A 19,633-nucleotide genomic window follows, 5' to 3' on the forward strand; every position below is an offset into this window, starting at 1 on the left:
CCTGCAGCCCATCAGGGTAATCCACTGGCGGGCCACCAGACCATTTGTTTACAATTGCATTGCTGCCCGTAGATCCCAGTGGCCATGGTTTGCTGTTCCCGGCCAAAGGGAGCTACGGGAAGCGGCGCAACACCAACAGTTAAGTTGCCTAAAACTTCCCATTATAAAGACGCTGTTTTAGTTGTTTATAAATGCCAAACTTAAACCATTCAGGCTGAAATGTCTCCTGGTGGGTGTTTGCCTGATGCAAAATTTATTTATTTAAACATTTCAGCTGTTTCTCAGAATGAGATTAAGGAAAAATAAGTTTTGCCCATGTTAAAAAAATTTCTTACAACTGTTTCACTGAAAAACCTCTAATCCCTCTGATTTGGAGCAGGGACTAGAAACTTGGCAGAGAATCTTGTCATCTCAGTGAAAATCCATCCAAATTTGGCTAAATTATAGGCCGGGGGGGGGGGGGGGGAAAGGGGGAAGAGATGCAGTATGCACAGTTAGTAGAGGCTTGTTAGAGCTTAGTAGCTAAATTGTCAGAAGATTGTGTGTAATGGGCATGCTTCAGCCCAGGAGCTTCTCCTGGCAGCGAGGGGCCTCTGTGGCAACAGGAGCAGGAATTAAGTGCAGGGATCCCATCTCTCCTGTGCTTTCAATTCTCCCCTGCTGGTATCCACAAGGAGGTAACAACCTGACTGGAATTCAGAGGGATAAGTCAAGGGAGCGGGGAGGAATAGGGTAGGGAGATGGCACACAGGCATAAGCTGTTGGGAGTAAATATTAGGGGACAGAGAGAGCATTTGGGGTGGACAGGGCAAGAAAGATCTAGCCCACAACAGCACATTCTGTTCCAGAACCTGGAAACAGAACCAAGATTCCAAGTCTGAACATTCCTTTGCTGTCTAGCAAACAGCTATGAAACCCACTGACAAATTGGGTCTTATCCCCCTCTTGTTACTAGTCCACAGAGGGTAACAGCCTACTACTGATATCAGTTACCTCTGTAATTGAAGTGGTAGAGATCTGTACAATAGATCTAAAGGATTCAATGCTGCTGATGACTCATGTGTGGAGTTAACATGATTGAAATTATACCTTCAGGGTTACGTTTTTGTTTTTTTTTTTTAATTTACATCCAAAAAACAACATTACAAGAGCATTAAGGTTGCAAAAGTCAAGCACTCAAAAGTTAGAAAGTGCCAGAATGAAGGTTAACTGTGCAAATGTAATTCAGACCCCTTGTGCTTATGCATTATGACACAGTCTAATTAGATGATCATTGGGGTTTTTTCCCTGCCTCATTCAGTGTCCTGAATGCACAGTGCTCAGGAAATGAACTGGGTTGTATAGTGAATGAACCTGTTGTCTGTAGGACCCCTGCCTCCTTTGTTGCAGAAGTTGGACTGTGTGTAGTGAATGGAGCAGAGGATTATAGGAAGAGAAAGGATCCTCTTATGCCTTAAGCACTTGAATAATACTCTGGAGAACTGAATCCTGCCATATAGTTCCTATGTGATGCTGGGAAGTTACTGATGCCAAAATTTTCATAGGTGGCCACTAACTGTTTGTTGCTTATTTTATGGGTGCCCAACTTTAGACACATGGGTCAGTTTGTAAATGCTTAATGCTTCTGCAACTGAAGTCAATGAGAGTAGTACAGCGAATGTACAAAGTAGCATAAAAATGCTAAGTACTGGGGAGACGGCTCAATTCCATTTTTAACTTTGCCAGCTGTGTGCTAGGTTATACGTTTGGACTCCATATTATTCTCAATACATACCAGGACAGCCACCAATATCAATTGGAGATTTGTACAAAAATCAAAGGTAGACTATGGCCTTTATATTGTAACCAAATTATTAGTTATTTGTTCAGTACCATATCGTCAGGGTCATTCAGTGAGAAAAAGTATTCCCTTTTACAGTCACCATTTCTGCTCTCTTCCTTTCCCATTCTCCTCTTGTTTCTCTTCTCTGTCTCTGCACATCTCTTTTCTTTCCTCTGCACTTCCTTCACTGCAGCTATTCTAACTCATGAGCTTCACCTGCAACCACTTCCTATTCATCCACAAATAGGATGAGCGGAAGTTGTTGAAACAAATCTGCCTCATCACTGATGAAAACAAGTTTACTGAGAAGTAGTTTAATTGTACTAAACTTGGACCATATCCTCTACATCTATACCACAATTCCATGAAAACACAAGCCTCAGTAATTTGCAGCAGACAAATTTGTTTATATTTTAGCTGACAAATTATGACAAGACATTTATTGTAAATTAAATCCCAAAGAGATACCTACATAGTTTTCTGTGCAGTTAGAGCAGGTGTGGGCAAACTACGGCCCGCATCTGGCCCATCAGAACTTTTAATCCAGCCCTCAAACTCCCGACGGGGAGCAGGGTCGGGGGCTTCCAGTGTTCCCTCTGATTTTTCCCACCCATGTGCAGAATGAATTTTATGTGCACCAATATGGAGGTGATGTGTGACACCATGAGGGGTGTGAGGGCTCCAGCTGCCGGTGCAGGCTCTGGGGTGGGGCCGGACATGAGGGGTTCAAGGGTGGGGCAGAGGGTTAGGTGCAGAGGGTGAGGGCTCCGGCTGGGGCCAAGGATGAGGGGCTCAGGGCTGGGGCAGAGGCAGAGGGTTCGGTGCAGGCCCTGGGGTGGGGCCGGGGATGAGGGTTTTGGGGTGCAGGAGGGTGCTCCAGGGCTACGGCAGAGAGAGAGAGAGAGAGAGAGAGAGAGAGAGAGAGGACTCCCCCAAGTGCTCTCTTCCCGCAGAAGCACCTGGGCTTAGGGGGGTGGGGGAGAAGAGAGGCGCCTGTCCCCGTCGCGGGAGCTCTGGGGCTGAAGGATAGCCACCCCTTAGCGCGTGCCATGCCAGCCGCAGCAGGTCCGGGATGCAGGGTGAGTTGGGGTCGGGGGGAGGGGCGCTCCTCCCCCAGCAGGTCCCCAGAGGTTTCCCTAAGCGCCTGCACAGTGCTAAATAGGCTGCTGTGCAGCCGCACAGTTTACAGGGAACTTAGCTTGCCCTGCTTCAGCGCTCCAGCCGGGGAGCAGGGTCGGAAGCCGCACCATGAGCACATGCTGCCGCTCTGCACAACTCCTGGAAGCAGCAGCATGTCCCCCCCCTCTGACTTCTATGCGTAGGGGCAGCCAGGGGGCTCTGCACGCTGCCCCTGCCCCAAGTGCAACCCTCTCCCCGCCCTGCAGCTCCCATTGGCTGGGAACCACAGCCAATGGGAACTGCAGGGGCGGTGCCTGCAGACGGGGCATGTGCAGGGGCCGTGCCTGCGTGTAGGAGCCAGAGGGGGGACATGCTGCTGCTTCCGGTAAGCACCATCCAAAGCCTGCACCCCCCCCCCACTTCCTAACCCTGATCCCCATTGCGAAGCCCTCCGTACCAGCCCAGAGAACCCTCCTGCAACCCCAAATCCCTCATTCCCAACCCCACCCCAGAGCCCGTACCCCTAGCCAGAGCCCTCATCCCCTCCTGCACCCCAAACCCCAATTTCATTAGCATTCACAGCCACCATACAAGCTCTATACCCAGATGTGGCCCTCAGGCCAAAAAATTTGCCCATCCCTGAGTTAGAGCTATTTAGAGCGAACACATTAAGGATTATAGCACTGTAAAGTAGCAAATGAGCTCAATTTTCTCACTTTACAGTGCAAGAGATTTCTGTCACATGTAAAGAAAAACTCAAATATGCATATTTATGTACAGTTACAATGCTGCTTGATACAACATCTGACCTAGGTGCAACAATTTTAGGTATATTAGGCGATAGGTTGATATTTTATGGAAAATTAGTTTCCATGTCTGATTGATGGCAACATGCTGTACATAACAAATGAATGCAGTGCTGTCTGCAAAGGTCAGACTCATTAGCTGAACCACAACTGAACCTGGATTGCTAGTGCAGGGGCTCTCAGGACAAATTACCTGGTGGCCTCGGAATGCGGCCACCAACTCTTTCTGGTGGCCACTCTCACATTTTTCTAAAATACTTAATTAGCTTTAGCAAAAACAAATATGCACATATACACATCCAAATCATTGTAATTTATATACTGCTAGCTAGTATGTTAGTTGTAAGAAGTGATATTAAACATACACGTATCACTTTTCACAGCAGACTTACTCAGCCCTGGCAAGCCTGGGAACGAATTAAGCCCTGGTTGGGGAGGCCAGAGGCAATGGGGATGGATGGGTGGCTGATGGAGGCAGCTGTGGACCAGAGCCTGAAGCCCAGGGAACAGGGCCCAGGGACAGAGCCCAAAGCCGCGCGGCCGGAGCCTAGCACCCCAGGGCTGAAACCCAAAGCCTGAGCCCCACCAACCAGGAAGGTGGGGACTCACCTGCTGCCTGTTCCTACAGCGTTGTGCCCCAGCTGTATCCAGAGGAGGGGCAGGGCCCAACCCCTGCTGGCGGCCCCAGCAAACAGCTCCAAGGCGATGTATCCCAGACCAACTGTGGGGGGGGGGGGGGAAATGGGAGCCGCACTGCTTTGCCCCTCCACCCCGAATTACAGCCCAGGAGGCTGTGGTCACAAGAAAAGCCAGAGGCTGCATTAGAGAAACACTGTGCTAGTGTGTCTTTCAGGCCAATAAGGTATTTGAGAATAGTTAATACCGCCTTCCCATCATTCCTTTAAGCCAGTGTTTCTCAACGTAGTCCATGTACCAGGACCAGTCCCCGAGATCTCCTTGACACAGCTTAGGAAGGCAGCAAGCTGGTCCCTGGTATCAAAACGGTTGAGAAACACTGCTTTACAAAATCTCTGTAGTTAAACAGAATCTGATTCTTCATATGAGGAGACAGCAGTCAGGTAAATATTGGAACTAAAATTAAATTAAAAGGTTGAAATCTAAATTACTTTTACTATATTACAAAAGGCTGTATTTGTTATGTTTTAAAAGCAGATAGCAAACATACTCCAGGGAGTTAATGTATCTAGAAGTCCAGTACTACAGCCTGGTTCCCTGATCAATAATGCTTCTTGTCAAATCAGCAGTTCTTACTGAAAGCATTACTGAGATGCCCTCAAGGATTCCACTGCAGAACAATCCATGATGCAAAGTCACTTAACACTCAATATTGAATCAAGACTATCCAACTACTAAATGAGAAGTGTTCTTGTTTATGGGTACAAAATGTCACTATAGATTTTGGAATTTTGCAGACCATCTAAATGCAATTACTTTTTAGTTCTACGTATCTCAACACACACAAGTATCAACCAAGTACTAGGAGAGAGAGAAGTTTTCCATCTTTGATTTCTCTATCAAATAGTTTCTAGATATGCAAACTCAAATTCCTAGTAATTATGAAGTCTGGTGGAGTGTCTCACCACTAGAGTCCACTTACTGGCCATGCTTCTTTGAAGAAGACTGAATGTTGATGTCTACGTAGTACATAATGCAGTGGCCAGGAAAAAAAGACAGGTAAACCACATGTAAAGAGTAGTTTACTTTCAGGAAAATGTATGTATAGTGTTGGACCAAACAAGTGTTCCTATTTTATTTGATTAGTGTATAAAAGTAACATTCCTAGGAAGCTGTTTAAAAATAATTTTAATATATTTGCCATTGATGACCCACTTTTTTTTCATGTGCTTGATGATTAAACAATTTCTAGCGTACTTCAACTTAATATAGAACATTTCATGGCTAACCTGATTTAAGGTAGTCCGAGACTTACTAATTTTATCAATACAAAGAAACTTTTCCCAAGTCTTTGGTTCAAAAGTATTTTGAAATGATTCTATGTTTTTTAATCCTTTCAAAGGCACAGAAACTGTGCTACAGTCTGTTTGCCAACTAATGAACAAGAATAACTTAGCAAAGGCAAGCTACAGTATGGTAAGTGTGACACAGCAGCCTCTAGAAGCTCTCTGAAGCCTGAACGTTAACAAAAAGCAGTGCTACCCCTAAGAGTCCATTACCTGAAGTTTCATATTCCAGCATTCACATAGTCAAGTCTATATCCTATATGTTAGCTGTAACTGCTTCCTTCTAGTTTCAGTTTCTAGAAAAAAAAGCTTAATATTTTAGAAAAAAGGAACAAAAGGGTAGAAAAAATGTAAAGCGTTACAGGTACAGAAAGTTACAAATGTAGGGTAAAAGTTGAAGTCTTTACTAAGCTGCTATCACAGTAGACTGCCCACACTCCAGAGAGAGAGGCCCAAGAGCAACACTGAGTAGGTCTACACTGTAATGTAAACCCAGGGTTAGTAGAATTTGAGTTTGCAGACGCTGGGTTTGTTAACCTAGGACTTGACTGTCTACACTCATTTGTAACCCCAGGTTAGGAATTGTTGAACCCTAGGTCCCAACTTGGTGCTCCAAGCTCTACACTGCATTCTGCAGGACTGAGTCCAATCACCCATATCCCAGACTTCCTAGAGCCCTCCCAAAAGGGGCCACTCTAGCCCTTTGTTTGTGGTGCAGTTTGGGAAAACCTGACTGTCCACCAAACTTGACTATCCAGAGGACAAAAAGTCAGCCCCTGGGTTTGTAGGGTACTTTTGAGGACTTCCAGAGCAGAAGTCCAGTGTGGCCATATATACACTGCAAAGCAATAATTCTTGAACCTGGGTCGGGTTTACCTCATGCTCAGACCTTCCATCCCTGTGGGATTCTTGGGACCCTGAGTCCAAGCCCTGAGTTAGCATGATTTGTGTGTAGACAGAAGTGGCATTATGCTTGATCCAGAGTTTGACCTCTGAGCTTACACTGCAGCGTAGACTTACCCACTGCCACCATCAAGCTAGCCCATGCTCCACACATCTCTAGATACAGGGTTTATGGAAAGACACCTTCTTGAGCCAGAGTAGTAAGAGCAGTTACTATGTGGTGGGTTCAACTCCTGCTGTGGACAACATTTGCTTTTGAATTAAGACATTCATTATGGTCCACAGAATACAGAAAGGAGTATCAACATCCTGGCAAATGCAACAGGAGTATGGTTGCCAACCCTCCCGGTTTCACCACGAATCTCCTGGAATCTGGCCCTATCTCCCGGAGGCTACTGCAGCCAAACCGGGAGATTTTGGGTGCTAACAGTCCGGCAGCACAGTGGGGCTAAGGCAGGCTTCCTGCCTGCCTTTGCCGCTCCCGGAAGCAGCCAGCACCATCCCTGCGGCCCCTGGGGGATGGGGGGAACATGGGATCTCTGCGTGCTGCCCCTGCCCTGAACGCCAACTCTACAGCTCCCATTGGCTGGGCACCGTGGCCAATAGGAGCTGCGGGGGTAGTGCCTGCGGGCAGGGGCAGCGCGCAGAGCTCCCTGCTCCCCCTCCCCACCCTGGAGCTGCTACCAGAGGAATGTGCCGGTCACTTTTGGGAGCCACCCCTGGTAAGCGCTGTCCCCCTCGACCCCTCCCGCAACCCAACCCTCTGCCCCAGCCCAGAGCCCGCACCCAAACTCCCTCCCAGAGCCCATACCCTCTCCTGCACCCCAACCACCTGCCCCACGCTCAGCCCGGAAGCACCTCCCACACTTTGAACGCCTCGGCCCCACCCCGTAGCCCAGAGCCTGCACCCCGTCCCGCAGAAGTCAGTGAGGATTGGGAAGAGCGAGCAACTGGAGTGAGTGGGGACGGTGCCTCGCAGAAGGGGTATGAAAGGGGTGGGGCAAGGGTGTTTGGGTTTGTGCAATTAGACAGTTGGAAACCCTAAAGAGGAGTAACAGGATGAAGTCGGGGGGGGATTAGGAGACAACCAGTTCTCCAACCCTGACAGCAACTCTCTTCTGCTGCTATAATAGGAACCATGAAAATATACAGCCAATTTGTTGGGTAATTAGATCCAAAATATTAAATATAAACAAAACAGAAACTTACGTTTTTAAACTAAGGCATTTTACAAGACTCCCTGTAATGTAATTTTTAATTTTCAAAATGACCATTGATTTAAAACACTAATATTGCAACTAATGCAAAAGAGCTAGAAAGAAAAAGTAAACAAAACATTTTTGACCAACATGAGTGAAATGTAAATAAGTGAAACAGACACCCTAAATAAAGATTAGTAATTTGAAATTGTAGTCATTTCTCCTTTTCAGTAACCTGAAACACAGGCAACAAGAAAGTTTAAAGCTATTTCCAACTTGTCTTTATCCTTTTTTAAGAGAGTTAGGAATATTTCAGTTTGTTATATAATTTTTATAGTCATTGAGCAAAATAATTGTGTGTAAAAGCAGAGAGAGTTTTAAATGGACAAAACTCTCGCTAAATAATGATGGTGATTAGAGCTGATTAGTTTCTCCTTTTCCTCTTATACTCTCACCACCCCCAAAAAACCTGAACACTCACCAGAACCCCAGTTATTTCATCATATATTAAATCTTTATAGAATATCTGCATTTTCTATTCTGGCAGTCAAATGAAAGAATGGGATGTGTTCACACAGTATCCAAAGAATTAAACATTTATATGAACACAGTGTGTACGTGAGCACAAGCGCATGTATAATTAGCAAAGAAAGACGGGACTATTGCCAGTTTAGATGACATACCCATATACTTTCATTTGAGCAATACTCCTCTGACATCTGAAATTTGCTATGAAAATTAGATGTCTATCCCAGACAAGGATTATTATATTCAAATTACAAGACTGAAAAATTGAACAGAATGTTGCATTATTGTAGCTCTTTCAAAGGTGATCTGCAAAGAATTTTTTAATTTTTTTTATTAAAAATCATGGAGGCCTTCTTTAAAAGTTTTGGGATTTTTTAACGGCTTTACAAATAACAAGTATATCACAACTGTCCTTCCTTGTTTTTGCTGAAGGACTACTGGGAGGTCTCAGGGACAATGAGTTTTAGTACCTTAATTGAAGGAGCAGAGGTGTTGAATCTTTAGTGAAGGCTTCTTTTATTTAAACTGTTAGTTGCTGAAGCTAAACACGTGTTTAAAGAAAGTTCAGTCTGATGAAAAATCCCTTCCCATTTCAATTTCACTCCCTTGGCTCTTGTGATGTTACCCATTCCACTGCTTCTCCTATCAAAGTCTTCTAACATGACTGACCTTAATTTCTAACATGAAAAACCAAGCAGAGCTCTTGTGATTGAAACCTTTCAGGCCACATTTATGTCACAAAGCTGCAAAAAAGGGCACAAAACTATTTCTTCCCCACCCCACCCAATCAGGTTACCTTTGAAAAGCATGCAATGGTCAGCAATTCTTTCAAACAACTTGGTATTGAAAGAAATGAAATCTATTTGGTGTTCCAAATATTAACATTAAACTTCTCTGTGGCAGAGTCATTTTAACAGTGCATACAGAAACTATTATTGAAAATTTTGCTAAGTATAAATAATTATACTATATCTTAAATCTATTAATTTACAGAAGTATAGAAACCTGGAAGTGTATCACTAATCTTTGTCCCATATCACCTGTTATAAATTAAAGCATGAGATTGAGAAATAGCTGAACTATTGATTTAACTGGGGTAATTGAAAGGATAGTAAGCTACACAGATGCCCACATATGAAACCTTCTTACAGCAAAAATCTTAATTCAATACAAGTCTCTACTTACACCAACATTTATGCAGGCTAAATATTAAAAACTGTTTGCTCAGTGCTTTACTCCATCTTGACATGTAGGAAACTCAGATTTGAAAGTAGTATTATGACTTGCATAACAGCCAGTGGTATTTGGAAGTATGACGAAGTTATGCTGTTAGCCCCTGGAAGGTTGAGTTTTTGGTTTGTTTTTGTTGGGCAGGGAGCGGGGGTAAGTAGTAAAGATGGTAGAATAAGAAGAGGACATGAATTTTGTGTATTCTCTAACAGAAAGGCATGAAACAGCATTTACAGCAATCTTGGCAAAGTAACTGCTTCCCTAGCTGCAAAAATGACATGAATACACCAAGATTCTATGATTATAGAAGGAAACTGGAAAATCATAATAAAGGTATTGCCCCAGAGATGAAAACTCTTTCAAGATAAGCTGTCAAGCAAGGTATGCAGGAATCTGACAGAGCATATATCACAAAATATAAGCATATATCTGTAAAGTACTTACAAAAAAAATAGAAACAATGCTAAACAAAAGCATAAATCCACAATCTCTACCACAAGTAATATGATCGCCATACTGATAAAATGAAAGAATGTTTCCATGGATTTTAGCTAATACCTTCTGTTAATAAGGTAGGGTATCATTTTACCAAACTCATTCAGTATTTTTTTTTTCCAAGCTGCTAGCTAAATATCAGTTCAGCCAAAATAGTTTCAAACTATTTGTACTAAGCAGCCGAAACCTAGGAGGGCTCTGAAAAAAATTAAAGCTGTTTAACAATTCATTAAACATGCAGTTTGCATAAGGTCTACCTTAATAAAATGTACACCTTAAGTAACTCACATTTTTCTTCCAGATGCCAAGTTCAGTTGCATAACTTCACAGACCAGCTTCAGTACCTGTCTTTTCCTTACACAGCTCTGTATGACCTCCAGTTCCACAAGCAGAATTCTCTCAGAGCTCATTTCATCATTTCCTGTTGGCTGCTGAAATCCTTGTAGCTCAAACTAAGGTCATTCCTTCACATTGCAGTGTTCTCACAGATCAGGTTTTTCACAACCATTCCTGATATTTACGTACCGCAGTAATACATCGGGACTGCCTTTCCTACACACTATAATAAATCTGAATGCTCAAACATAAATCTTTCATTCAAAGTATGAATTCACTGAATACATTTTTAAAATATATGATTAGCCTAGGGAAGAGTTAAAGGAGAAAGTTTAATTTTTTTGTTTAACTATACCAGTGAAATTGAAATTGTTGTGGTACCAATTTCACAAATACACATGCACACCCCTAGTTAAGAGTTAGCTATGACGTTTCTATTTTTTACAGACTTTAAAAGTTGGATTACTGTGTTTCAGGAAGAGTATTTGGGGGTGGGAGGGGTTAATAACCACTAATATAATACTGACACAGAATAGAAGCAAGTCCAAGCCTGTAGGATAAAGCTAACAAATTTCAAGAAAACTAAATTGTTTCAATTTAAAGTGCAACTAGAGCTTTTGCTTTTTTAGCTCCTTGGTTTGAACATTGGCCTGCTAAACCCAGTGTTGTGAGTTCAATCCTTGAGGGGGCCATTTAGGGATCTGCGGGGAGGGAGAGTCAGGGACAATACTTGGTCCTGCTAGTGGAAGGCAGGGGACTGGACTCTATGACCTTTCAAGGTCCCTTCCAGTTCTATGAGATAGGTATATCTCCATATATGTTCATTGATTTTTCGTTTAGATCAATTTTACCCCATAAACCATCCCTAGCAGAGATTTCTTTCCTGTCACTATTAGTGAGGACTAACTGGCATGACATGCTACCTACAACAGAAGGCTCCGCTTGAAATAACCCAGAAAAACCTAAAGATGAGGAAAGATGAGTAGGTGGGGAAATAAAAAGAAATCTGACCCTCACACAACAGAGCAAACTGGAGGAAGTAAGGAGAGAAAGGTGGACACAGACTTTCCTATGTAGTGTCTTACTGGGATTTTTTTCCTGAAGGTTAGGACAGGGAATAAAGGTTGTGTCCTTTTCCTGTATTTTCAAAGTCCCAGGTTACACTAGAAAAGGCTTCTAGTATAGTTATATTTGAAAAACCTTTTCCTAGTGTAGGCACAGCTTATACCAGCCAAAACCGTTTGATTATTATACTGGTTTGCTGAGTGAAATAAGCTATATTGGCAAAAGCACTTTTTTGCTGGTATAACTGCATCCATATTAGGACTTTTGCTAATATGGAAATGTCATTAAAAGTCACATTCCTAACCAACCTTACTATACTGGCAAAAGATTTAAGTGTAGACCAGCCTAAACACACGTAAACAGGTGTTGAGATTGTGCCCAAGAAACGAAATTGCAGCGGTCATGGATAGATACCCTTCTGTGAGACAGAAGGTCTAACAGTCAAAGATAATGGCTGCATGAACCATCAAGGTACACTCATCTCTTCAGACACCACATCCTATCTCCCAAAAGACATTAAAGTGCAGTCTCGTAGTTATGCTTGTGCTGTCAAGATAATAATGATTATTTATCATTTAGTACTATTTAGTTGCTTTTTGCAACTGGAAAGTATTCATTTCCAACTGCAATGGTTCAAAAAGATCAGACCTTAAAACAATCACTTCTACCTCTATCCAGCAGAACTTTTTTTTTTGGCATTGGTGCAGAACTTACTGACTCAGGACCTCAGAGGAATGTAGTTTTCTGTACTATCCATATGAAAGACACACCTGGCCTTTCTAATTCTTGTTTCATTTAACAAAACAATGATCTGTTCTTTTTAAATGAATCAACAATGGAGCTTTTTATCCAAACTGTTTCCAAATCAAGATTTGAAAAACTGAAGCAGGCACAATAGCATTACAAGAAAACCGAAAATTATTCAGATCTGAGACTAAAAATATTAACGACACTATTGCTTAAAATATAATGTTCTTATCTATTTGTAATTAACTTTTTTTAACCTTTAAGCTAAACACACCAAATTGTTCTTTAGACAGTTTACCTTTTGAATCTTATTTACTGCAGATAAAGACAAAAGACAAGACAGAGCTTGAAAAGAGACTGTTGAGTTTTGGATCATGTTTGAACTCTGTTTAAACATTGTTCCAACTTAAACCATAATTCAGATAGGCTCTTGCATTCACTTTTAATTCTAGCCCAGCAGTTCTCAAAACTGTGGGTCAAGACCCCAAAGTGGGTCGCAACTATTTTAATGGGGTTGCCAGGGCCAGCATTAGACTTGCTGGGGCCAGGTGGGCTGAAGCCAAAGCCCAAGGGCTTCAGCCTGGGATGGCAAAGTTTGGGCTCCACCCCGCCCTGGGTCACGTAGTAATTTTTGTTGTCAGAAGGGGGTCATCGTGCAAGGAAGTTTGAGAACTGCTGTTCTAGCCAATTTCACTTTCAGATTCTCATACATCACCATACTACTGCAACATGAGGTTGCCAACACTGTAAGGGGATATTGATTGCTATATGCATTTAGAGGGAATTATAAGCATTTATATTTGTGCTGATTTAAACTGAAGACTTCACTGACATTTTTAAGTTTTCATATACTTAGGTTTTTTTAAATAAAAAAAATTACTGCATACTAAATCGTAGGTCTAAAGTACCCGAAAATATCCCTTTAAACATTAATGTCATTAACAAATTCAAAATCTTACAAGTAGTTTAACTAGCAAGTTGAAGGTTTGTTCAGACTTTCTTAAGCCAGTCGCCTTAGAGCTAAAGTAGTAAACTAAAATTTTTACCGTGTACAAAAAGGTGTTGCCTTTAGAAAACATGGAGTGAGCGGGGGACTGGGCCTCAGAGAAGGGATGGAGTAGGGGTGTTTGGTTTTGTGTTATTAGAAAGTTGGCAACTCTAACTACAGCTTTAATTAAATTAATGTACTAATATGCATTGTTGTAATCTCTACAGTCATCCAACTTTAGAGGAAAAAATAAAATTTACAATTTGAGAAGAAATCCGATGCAGAATTACCAATCCAGGATACAACGATCTATTTTTTTTTTGAGAGTTCACTTTATTTTGTCAAAAGCCTCTTGTTTTTTTGCTTTACTGACTCTGTTGTTAAACAGCAACAAGCTGTGCACTATTAACATCAATCATTTATTTGTATTCTGATGCAACAGTCAACCCAAAGCAGCAATTACAGTTTGTTTTACATTCAATTTAAAGTATACTTAGTGAACCACTGGGAAAACAGTAAATAAAGTAAATACTGGAATGATTTCTGCACCTTCAGGAACAAAGCCATTTTAGAATTAAAGATATCAAACTTGAACCTCAAAAGAGGTAATTCAAATCCAACTTCTAGAACTAATCAACTAAATCAGATCTACATATTGTTTCCTCCAGCCTTTAACAGAGCCAAGAGAAGAAAAGCAATTCTCCCTGGGACTACAGGTTTATATTATACAGTTAGTCCAATATAATAGGAATTGTCAGGCAACCTTAACAGGCAGTGCTACCAGCCTCTCCTACAATTATTCAGGTTTTTCTCCTACATTTGTACATAATGTTTGTTAAATTTGAGCTTACATATACATTTAGCTACACTACACACTATGCTCTGATGGTGAAACACTCAACTAGCTTTCATGTAGAATCAGCCTTAAGTCTACACCATTTCCTTGCCCTCATTTTTACATGCATGATCCTCAATTGCTAGGGTAGGAGAGGGAAAAGGCCTTGAAGCTATCCAAGGAAATCAACTTACAATATGAAACTACTGAGGAAAAGCTCTATGTAGCACCAAAGAGTGAATATCTTGGCTACAATACTTTACTTATGGTTATGGTATTCTGTGGTTACTGGAGTGGGTCACCTGACTGGGCATTAGATGGGGCTAGCATTGTAAAACCATCGTTATACAACTACTGTATGCTGCAGTGCACCAGTCAAGCAATTGTTCTCTACTTTCTGTGGGATCAAAAAAAAAAAAAAAACCACCAATCTGCTTTTTTTAAAAAAAAAAAAAAAAGAGCTTTAAGGGCAAAGCATCTGAGAGTTTAAAGCTGCAATTTTTACAGGAAAAATGCATTTGAGTGTCACCAAGAATAATGTTTCTATTTGCCCAAGTCAAGAACCTTTGGGGGGAAGTCATATTAAAGCATGCAGGAAATTGTTAATCAAGTTAATAAAGTGCACAGCTAATGAAGAATTGAATGCACTTCTGGTTAATATAGCTATGTGGATTTAGACTTTGCCCACCGCTCCACCAAGCAGATGACGGGCTGCAGCAGCAGCTCCTCAGGCTGCAGCAGGTGCTTCAATGGTGGCGGAGGAAGCAAGATGAGGACAAGAAGAGGACACCTAGCAACAGTTACTACAGGAGCAGTTTCTGGGCTCAGGAAACCAGTATGGATTGATAGAAAAGAATAGATCTGCAGATCCGGGATGACCAGCAGAGGCAAGAATTTCAGGATGGCAAAGAAAACCATTTTGGAGATACATGCTGAACTAACCCCAGAGCTACAATGACAGCTTAGCAAAATGCAGTGCCCCATACCCATAGAGAAGCTGGCTGTAACTGCGATCAGGAACTTTTACCAGTTCTTTAGCCAAACAAGTTGCCATGGGGAGACTGACTGTTGGGGCCACTATCAAGCATGTGTGTAATGCCATGGATAAGGTACTGTTGCTCTGAGTTATAAAGTTTGGTAACACTCAGGAGACTGATGGCTTTGCATGCATGAAATTCCCAAACTGACTGGGACAACTGAGGTGACCCATGTGCCTACTATTTGCCCCTCCACCCTCGTATCAGGGCTCAGAATTCATAAACAAAATGGGGTATTTCTTCATGGTGCTCCATGGACTCGTCAACCACCACTGCAGGCTTACAAACAAAGGCTGGGTGGTCTGGAAGGGTCCACGATGCTAGGATCTTTCAGAACTCAGCTCTATTTAAATTAGTGGGGAAAGGACTGTTTGTCCAATTGAACATTGCTCTGGTTAACCTGGGAGGATCCAGGATTATCCTCTGCTTCCCTAGTTAAAAGACGGTTACTCACCGTTGTAACTGTTGTTCTTCGAGATGTGTTGCTCATATCCATTCCATTAGGTGTGTGCGCGCCGCGTGCACGATCGTCGGAAGATTTTCTACCCTAGCAACACCGGCGGGTCGGCTGTGGAGCCCCCTAGAGTGGCGCCTTCATGGCGCTGAATATATACCCCAGCCGACCCGGCGCCCCCTCAGTTCCTTCTTGCCGGCTACTCCGACAGTGGGGACGGGGGGCGGGTTTGGAATGGATATGAGCAACACATCTCGAAGAACAACAGTTACAACGGTGAGTAACCGTCTTTTCTTCGAGTGCTTGCTCATATCCATTCCATTAGGTGACTCCCAAGCCCAACTTAGGTGGTGGGGTCGGAGTGAGACATTGCTGTGTGCAAGACTGCTGACCCGAATGCAGCATCGTCCCTGGACTGCCGCACTAGTGCATAGTGAGCTGTAAACGTGTGGACTAATGACCAAACCGCCGCCCTACAAATGTCCTGGATCGGAACATGTGCCAGGAAAGCAGTCGAGGAAGCTTGGGCCCTCGTGGAGTGAGCGGTGAGGTGCGGTGCTGAGACGCCTGCCAGGTCGTAGCAAGTCCGGATGCAAGACGTAATCCAGGAGGATAGGCGTTGTGAGGAGACCGGTGAGCCTTTCATTCGGTCGGCCACTGCAACGAAGAGTTGCGTCGTCTTTCTAAAGTGCTTTGTGCGGTCAATATAGAAGGCCAGGGCCCTGCGTACGTCCAGGGAATGCAAACGTTGATCCTGGCGAGTGGCATGTGGTTTAGGATGAAAGACCGGGAGAAATATATCCTGGTTGATATGAAAGGGGGAAACCACCTTAGGGAGAAAGGCAGGATGTGGACGAAGCTGCACTTTATCCTTATGAAAAACTGTGTAAGGGGGGGCTCAGATGTAAGCGCCCTGAGTTCAGAAACGCGCCTTGCTGAGGTGATGGCTACGAGGAAGGCTGTCTTCCAGGATAGGTACAGAAGTGAACAGGTGGCCAGTGGCTCGAATGGAGGACCTGTGAGCTTGGAGAGAACCAGGTTGAGGTCCCACGTCGGGACGGGCTGACGTTGTTGTGGGTACATCCGGTCTAAGCCCTTGAGGAATCTAACGACCATCGGGTTAGAGAATACCGAGGACGCGAGTTCCCTTGGGTGAAAGGCCGATATAGCGGCCAGGTGAACTCTAATTGAAGATATCGCCAACCCCTGCTGTTTTAGGGAGAGGAGATATTCCAAAATGAGAGGAATGGGTGCCTGCAACGGGGATGTGGCTCGTTGTTCGCACCAACAGGAGAACCGCTTCCACTTGGCCAGGTACGTGGTGCGTGTTGAGGGCTTCCTACTGATCAGCAGAATCTGTTGGACAGAGTGCGAGCATTGCTGCTCTGCCTGGGCGAACCATGGAGCAGCCACGCCGTGAGGTGGAGTGATTGCAGGTCGGGGTGACGCAGCCTGCCGTGGTCCTGAGAGATGAGATCCGGACATAATGGAAGCGGGATCGGTGTCTGAACCGAGAGTTCCAACAGTGTGGTGTACCAATGTTGTCTCGGCCACGCTGGAGCGATCAGAATTACCTGTGCCTGGTCTCTGCGCAATTTGAGCAGTACCTTGTGGACCAGAGGAAACGGAGGGAAGGCATAAAACAGGTGGTCTTTCCAGGGAAGGAGAAACGCATCCGAGAGGGAGCCCGGAGCTCGACCTTGTAGGGAGCAGAACACGTGGCACTTCCTGTTGTCTCGAGATGCAAACAGGTCTATCTGGGGAAACCCCCACTTCTGGAAGATGGAATGTATAATGTCCGGACGGATAGACCACTCGTGCATCTGGAAGGACCTGCTGAGCCGGTCCGCTAGAGTGTTCTGGACTCCAGGGAGGAACGATGCCGTGAGATGGATTGAGTGGGCGATGCAGAAGTCCCACAGGCGAATGGCCTCTTGGCATAGAATTGACGAACGTGCTCCTCCTTGCTTGTTGATGTAAAACATGGCCGTGGTGTTGTTGATGAGAACTAACACACAACGGCCACGTAGGAGATTGAGAAATGCCTGGCACGCCAGGCGCACCGCCATCAGTTCCCGAACATTGATGTGCAGGGCTAACTGGGGTGCAGTCCACAGGCCCTGGGTATGGTGTTCGTTGAGATGGGCGCCCCAACCCAGAGATGAAGCGTCTGTGACCAGGTGCAGAGAGGGTTGTGGGGTGTGAAAAGGCATCCCCTCGCAGACCACATTGTGATCTAGCCACCAGGTGAGGGAGGTCAGGACCGAGTTCGGGACCGTGACCACCATGTTCAGGCTGTCCCGATGTGGACGGTATATTGATGACACCCAGGTTTGAAGTGGGCGAAGCCGAAGTCTGGCATGCCTGGTTACGTACGTGCAGGAAGCCATGTGACCCAGCAGGGTAAGGCACGACCTCACCGTGGTAGTTGGGAAGGCCTTGAGCCCTTGAATGAGGTTCTTGATGGTGCCAAAGCGGTTGTCTGGCAGGATGGCTTTTGCACGTCTGGAGTCTAGAACTGCGCCGATGAATTCTATTCTCTGGGTAGGTTCTAGAGTGGATTTGTCCTTGTTGAGTAGGATGCCCAACTCGTTGAATGCGTGCACTATTATGTGGACATGAGCTTGAACATGCTCCTTGGTGCGACCGCGTACCAGCCAGTCGTCTAGGTACGGGAACACCTGTATCCCTTGTCGGCGAAGGTACGCTGCCACGACAGCCATACATTTCGTGAACACTCTTGGGGCCGAGGATAGGCCGAAGGGAAGGACTGCAAATTGGTAGTGCACCGTGTTTACCACGAATCGCAGGAAGCGTCTGTGAGGTGGGTAAATTGTGATGTGAAAGTATGCGTCTTTCATGTCGAGGGCGGCGAACCAGTCTCCAGGATCGAGGGAAGGGATAATGGCCCCCAAAGAGACCATGCGGAACTTCAACTTTACTACGAATTTGTTGAGTCCGCGCAAGTCCAAGATGGGCCGCAGACCTCCTTTGGACTTGGGGATCAGGAAGTAACGGGAATAAAATCCCCTGCCCCTTAACTCTATCGGAACCTCCTCTATGGCCCCCATGGCCAGGAGCGTAGAAACCTCCTATCTCAGAAGTTGCTCGTGAGAAGGGTCCCTGAAGAGGGACGGGGAAGGGGGGTGGGAGGGGGGGGATAGAAGAAAACTGGATAGCGTATCCCCTCTCCACCGTGCGGAGGACCCAACGGTCCGAAGTTATAAGGGACCAAGCACGGTGGAAGTGGGAGAGGCGATCCCAAAAGGAGGGGGCTGGATCCTGGGGAATGACTGGGGCGCCGTCCTCGACCGCACCTTCAAAAGTTCTGCCTGGGGCCTGAAGGTGGTCTAGGTGGCCCCTGGTTCTGGCCGGGTTGAGGGCCGGTCCACCTTCTTCTACCACCTCGCCCTCGCCTCCGGGCCGAGTCCTGTCTCTGACGAGGCGGGGGGGGGGGTAGAAGCGCTGAGGCTGCGGCCTAAATGGCCTGCGCTGAGGGCCCGCAACATGCATCCCCAGGGAACGCATGATTGTCCTGGAGTCCTTGAGGCTCTGCAGGCGAGAGTCCGTCTTTTCTGAAAACAACCCTTGTTCTTCGAAGGGCAAATCCTGCAGGGTTTGCTGCAGTTCCTGAGGCAAACCCGAAACCTGGAGCCAGGAGATCCTCCGCATAGCGATACCTGATGCCAGGGTTCTTGCAGCAGAGTCCGCTATGTCTAAGGCGGTCTGTAAGGAGGTCCGAGCCACCTTCTTACCCTCCTCTACCATGGCTCCAAACTCCTCCCTGGACTCTTGGGGAACCAACTCCTTAAACTTCCCCATAGAGTTCCAGGAGTTAAAGTTGTAGCGGCTCAGGAGCGCCTGCTGGTTCGCCGCTCTAAGTTGCAGCCCTCCGGCTGAGTAAACTTTACGGCCAAACAAATCGAGTCGCTTAGCCTCCTTTGATTTAGGCGCTGCAGCCTGCTGACCGTGGCGCTCTCTTGCGTTCACTGATGCCACCACCAGTGAACACGGTTGGGGGTGGGTATACAAGTACCCGTAGTCTTTAGACGGGACAAAGTATTTCCTTTCCACCCCTCTCGCTGTG

The 19,633-nt window shown here is 45.0% G+C and overlaps 1 protein-coding gene across 11 annotated transcripts in view; it reads right to left on the reverse strand.

Annotated features, from left to right (window-relative positions):
• PACSIN2 (protein kinase C and casein kinase substrate in neurons 2) overlaps nucleotides 1-19,633 on the reverse strand; it is a 124,905-nt gene that overhangs the window by 70,390 nt on the left and 34,882 nt on the right. Inside the window, exon 1 of one of the 11 annotated variants that reach the window (XM_034783328.1) lies at nucleotides 10,373-10,483. The exons of 9 other annotated variants lie outside the window; for them this stretch is intronic. The gene's annotated coding sequence lies outside the window, so the exon portion shown is untranslated. Of the gene's footprint in view, nucleotides 1-10,341; nucleotides 10,484-19,633 lie in introns of those variants that run through there. One more of the 11 variants, XM_034783366.1, reaches the window with a different exon arrangement.

Source organism: Trachemys scripta, chromosome 1 (genome assembly GCF_013100865.1).
Source record: "Trachemys scripta elegans isolate TJP31775 chromosome 1, CAS_Tse_1.0, whole genome shotgun sequence".
Classification (NCBI taxonomy): domain Eukaryota; kingdom Metazoa; phylum Chordata; order Testudines; family Emydidae; genus Trachemys; species Trachemys scripta.